Source organism: Neopsephotus bourkii, unplaced genomic scaffold (genome assembly GCF_033783945.1).
Source record: "Neopsephotus bourkii isolate Nb327-2 ecotype Australia unplaced genomic scaffold, CSIRO-AGI_Nbou_v1 NB_1780, whole genome shotgun sequence".
NCBI lineage: Eukaryota > Metazoa > Chordata > Aves > Psittaciformes > Psittacidae > Neopsephotus > Neopsephotus bourkii.
Genome location: NW_026902254.1, coordinates 2,204,766 through 2,210,765, shown reverse-complemented (window position 1 = coordinate 2,210,765; position 6,000 = coordinate 2,204,766).

The following is a 6,000-nucleotide window of genomic DNA, read 5'->3' as shown; positions in this document are numbered from 1 at the left end:
ACAGCCATACAATCCCCCATGTGCCCCTGGTTTCCACAGTTCTTGTGTTCAAATCCAATTTAGTTCTGAAGCCAAACAATAGTTGTCCTGAGAGTAGAAAGACTAATATAGAATCATAGAATCACAGAATAGTTAGGGTTGGAAAGGACCTTAAGATCATCAAGTTCCAACCCCCCTCCCATGGGCAGGGACACCTCACTCTAAACCATATCACCCAAGGCCTTGTCCAACCTGGCCTTGAACACTGCCAGGGATGGAGCATTCACAACCTCTCTGGGCAACCCATTCCAGGGCCTCATCACCCTAACAGGAAAGAACTTCCTCCTTATATCCAATCTAAACCTCCCTTGTTTAAGTTTGAACCCATTACCCCTTGTCCTATCACTACAGTCCCTAATGAAGAGTCCCTCCCCAGCATCCCTATAGACCCCCTTCAGATACTGGAAGGCTGCTATCAGGTCTCCACGCAGCCTTCTCCAGGCTGAACAGCCCCAACTTTCTCAGCTTGTCTTCATATGGGAGGTGCTCCAGTCCCCTGATCATTCTCGTGGCCCTCCTCTGGACTTGTTCCAACAGTTCCATGTCAATTCAAGTAGGACAAAAGGAGCCAATACACCCCATACACTGTGCAAGTTGACAAGTATATACACAAGATTGCAGTGTTCTTGTTCCAGTCCTCCGAGACAAGACAGCAGTCCCAGCATAGGGAGATCTTGCTTGAATTAGTGGCTTAGCACTTAGCTGGCTCTTTGCTAACATCTCCTGAGACTGAGAGAGCTACACTCTTGGACATGTTCTAGTTGAGAAATGAGCAGCTTGGAGCTCTGTTCCATATGTGCACTGGCAGAGTTGGGAGATGACTTTACAGGTCAGCTGTTTTCCTCTGAACAGGTGGATACAAGTCAGAGCAAGATGATACCATCACACAGCATCTGCTATGTGGCACTGATTAACACTGACCGTAACTTGCCAGAAATGATTAGCACTGTAGACTGAGTCATTTTACCTCAACATATTACAAGGATAAAGAAGCCAACCTTATCTTAAGGTACCTAAATCAGGTTGAAATTAGTGAGTTTAATCTGCAAAGATAGCCACGTTAGCACAGTATGGCACTTGCCTCTCAATACAGCTAATTAATCTGTACAAAGTGCAGAGATAATGCAACTGTATTGTTTCTGGCAGCAGCCCAACATGGGCTTTCACACATATCTTTCCTTAAGGAACACCAGCCCCACATAGCCACCACTTCCCAAGAACATCAAGAACTAGTTTGACTAAAGTGGAAGCGAGTTCTACTGCCTATTGGGAAATACAGTTGATTTTTTTAAAATGTGAAAAAAAGAAATATACCACTCAAGTACACTTTCCATGTAACAGTCCCTCTGAGAAAACTCCTCTACAGAATCACAGGCTGAGTATTGCAGCACAAAGCAATGGGTGAAGAGGAGAGCTTAGAATTAAGAGGTATTAGGAGATAGTTTAGTGTCATCCATGGCAGGGAAAGAAGAGGATTCTTTGTAATCTACACCTTCTCCTGAACATTGAGACATCCATCTGATATCAGTGGTGACATTTCAATCGATTGCCATGGAAATAATTCATTTGATATAAATCAAATTTTCTTTATATGGGCAAAAAAAAAATAAATTTTATCAGTAAAATATTTTGTATGTTTCAGAAGCATCTGTTTGATAAGCTCGATGGGTGTCAATTTTATCAGTGTATACGCTAGATAAGACAATGGTTCTCAAGTAAGAAGATTTTGTTCGTTATTATTTTTCTGTTACACCTATTCATGTCTTTAAATTTCTATTATTACTTCTAAAAAAACTGCTGTGAATTCCATGTTGATCAGAACTAACTTTAAATGGATCCCTCCAAGAGGTACTTGTTCTAAAGGCTAATTATTAATCTTCAGTTGAGTAATGAATTACCCTAGAATACAATTTAAAAGCCCATGTATGACTTAACATCAGGGTATGGGCACGATTACCTACACACATATATATAACTCTTTCTTCTTTTTTCTTTTTTTCTTTTAAAAAGCTATTAAGGCATTGAAATATCTTACAAATGTGTTGTCAGTTTTGTTTCAACATCTATCCTTTGAGTAACAAGTCTAAGGGCAGACCTTGTGCAATCAGTATCACCCCAGTTCTGAAGATACAGGAAGTATCCCATCAGCTGTCACAGAAATGGATGGAGACTTTGCATATGATGGCTAGAAGTTCCAACATCTGAAGGATCTTGTGAGGCATGCTGCCAACTCCTTGTGTCCCTTCCCTTTTATAGCAGCTTGCTCATATGTGGCCGATTCATTATGAGGCTTGACACAACATTTGCAAAATGTATAGAGGTGCTCTGATAAAAAGCCATCCATGAATTCTATCATCACTATTTGCATTTATCTTACTACTGAGTTGTGTAATAGACTTTACTGTCATACACCACCAGCAACCTATGAATCACTGCCACCTAACTCAGCGGGGCATGAACTAGCTGTGGAAAAAAGTCACTTGAATGTAATTCCTTTTTGCTCAGAAGTATTCAGACAGAATTCACCCTTCAGCTGAGAGAAGCCATCAGTTCCACAGAAATTCTTGATGAGCCATATCCTTCAAGGCCTTACTACTTGCATGAGCCAATAATACTCACAAGTGTAAAAGACTTTGTAAAACTTGTCCCTAGCACTTTGTCAACACTTCCACAGGGTGAGAATAGCACGGACAAGGTCATTACAAGAATCTTACCAGTTCTCAGAGACTTCAATATTATTAGAAAATGTCTCATGGAAGGAAAAAGTAATAACAATTTTCTGCATCAACTACAGGTTCCAGTGTGCTTACAGATACCAGAAACAAGCCTCTACTGAAGTAAAACTACACATATGCAGTAGATTAAATGTAATTATGTCTACAGCTACCAGCTGAAGCTCTAACCTTTAAGTGAACATTTGGCATCTAGACCATGGACTACTTAATACAAGTGTTTTTTTTTTGCAATCAGGTGATTGATATAGGCTAAAGAAGTGTAAAACGATTTTGCATTGACCTGTAAAGGCTTTGTTACTATAGAAGGATTTTGTGTTCAGATAGAAAAAACATACCAGAAGTACTGGACGTTTGTTTGTAGAACTGCGTTTCATGCATCTCTTGTCTCTTAATAGCCTCCATTCCTGAAAAGAATTATTTTTTTTCAATAGGCTTGAAACGTTAAGGTATTTAGTGCATGCCAACAGCACATGACTCATAATAAACTGCAACAGCAGTATGTTTTTTCAGCCATATCTTTAAGTCTAGCTGCAATTTGGTCTAGAGCTATGCAATTTAATAACAAAGCTAATGCATCCATTCAATGGAGGACCCATAAACTAAGCTGCTTTAAAACAAAACAAAACAAAACAAAAAGCAAAAACAAAACCAAAAATACCCTAAGAGTCCATGAAAGGATCCTAGCAAATGAGATCCCTGGAGAAAGATTTGCTACACATGAAAGGCATGACCCAGGACCTACACAAAGAACAATAACCAGTGGAAAATTCTGTGTAGAACACCCGTTTGTGTTAGTTTTCTTCCCTTTTGAAGCTCAGAAGCACTAGACATCATTGTGTCTCCCATGTTGACTGAACACTCAAAAGTCTTAGTAAGGTGTGAGGTATGGAGAAGATATTATGTCACACATACTTTTCTGTTGGGAAACCTGACACACAATTTGCTAGGCATGGCATTTGTTTCTATTGGCATTAAAAAGAAAGTTCAGAAAACTGATTAATGCTCTGTTCCTTCTTCACAGTGAGACTTCTCTAGTTGACTGAGTCTCTTGTTGCTTTTCAACACCACAACGTCAAACCGTATCTGACCATGACAATTACTGACACAGGCAGTGCAGTCTTCTCTTATATGAATATACTTTTATGACAGCAGAGGAGTGAATACAACTCAAGGAGATCATGAAAAGTAAAGTCACAGGCATCCTGTAATAATAGTGCTATTACTGTCAATAAAAGTAGGCTTAACCATATCTTAAGCAAACAGAAGGATTTAGTGCTTTTATTAATGTCTGAAGATGTTCCCGTGTTCATATTTTCTTAGAAAATTAATTGTTCACCTGAACACTTTTCATTTATCAGTCTCCATTTTAAAATGCCCTACAATTATTTTTAGAAGTGCTAACCCTTCACAAACTTGGAAAAAGAAAAGGCAGCTCTGAAACAGAAGACAAACTCTTCATTTAGTGGCAATTCTGATGCATTTTCCTCTCAACAATAAGCCAATAAAAAGAAAGAGCAGATATTCATATAGCCACTGGAGCACTGATGATACAAGCATAGCTTATGCATTCCGTTTTTCTATGCACATCTTCCTGAAGCAAAGCTTGAAAGCAAAAAAGATCATGATGTCATGTGCACCCCATTTAAGATTAATACTGTGCCTGAGGAAAAAAGAGGTATAGCCTTGGAGCTAGCAGCTACATTCAAAACCTAGATTCCTTGGATAATCTCCAGCATTAATCACAGCTACTGGAAATTAATTTCACTAAGAAAACTAGTATTCTGAAAGTTTTTCTAAGAACAGGTTTGTTTCAATCACGTTTAATAGGAAGAAGTTGAAAAAAAACCTCTCTTTCAAAGCACTCAGAAATGGGAAATGATTTCATTCTGACAATGTTGAAAATATCTCATTCTTATTTCATTGTTACTTTATATTAGTCTGCATTGCATTTCATTGAAAATCAGATAAGCAGGGGAAAAGTTGAATTGAAATATTTTAACCATAATAAAATAAACTAGACCTTCTTGAAATGAAAGCAGATGATCAACAAAAATTAAATCCGTCAGTGATCCCAAATCACAGTAAATCAGATCTTTATTTATAATTTCACTGAAAGGTATTAAACTACCAGATCCTCTCTCTTCCACAAACACAAATTCAGTTTCTGACCAACTTTACTATACTCATTGTTCGTAAAGATTATTTTATTACCTCCCTATGAGCTAAATTGTTTCTGTTTGGCACAGACTACTGGAAAAATCAATGCAGACCCATACTACCATGGAAGGAGTAACAGGAAACACTGGGGTTTCTCAGAACTCCCTGACTGTCCTGGGAGATAATCAAACAATTTAAGGTACCCTTTTAGTGAGGTACAGTATATTCACCACTATTAATCTCACTGTGCTGGTAACAATAAAGCTCAATAGCTACTTTTATGGCTGATTATTTTTAGAAGTTGAATGGGGGAAGGAATGGGGATGAGCACTTTAATACCCTGCATGTAAAGCAGAGGAAGGCACAAAATTTGCTTAAGGGAAGACTCTGAGAGATCAACGTAGCATTAATAAGCTTACTCCACACACACACACACACACACACACGCACACACACACACACACACACACAGTAGGAGTAGCTATGGTTTTAGAGAGAGAAAAATGTAGTTTGATATAAATGAAGTCTGTGTTATTTCATGCAGTATCTGAGCCCACAGGTTGACATACAATGAGAGTTCCCTTTGCAAGCAATAAGACAACAGATCAGACACACAGAAGCAGAGAAAAGAAGGGACATAAAAAAATACTCATGCATCACACATCTCAACTCTATCCAACCTTAGGGTTTCATGAATCATCACAACTAAGCAAATAGTATTCAACTTTACAATAGGAATTGACATGCAATCTACAGTTTGCTTTTTCCTTCTCACACACTGACACAAAAACTTAGCTCTTGACATTCATTTAACATTGCTGTTAGGTGTTAGTTTTCATTATTTCATAAGTGCCTGAAACTGTGTCACTTATAAAGCAAACAGATTGCTCTTTGTTCATGTGATGGTTATTCATTCAGTCGTCAGGTGAGATACTGGAAAATAAATACTGATAGCTCAGTTTTGAATGCTGTATTGCACAAACCATGTAAGATCCCTCTTGGGAGAAGGCTGATGGCACATTGGTTTTATTCTTCTTTAATTCTCAATTAAAAAATAAAAATAGCCTCC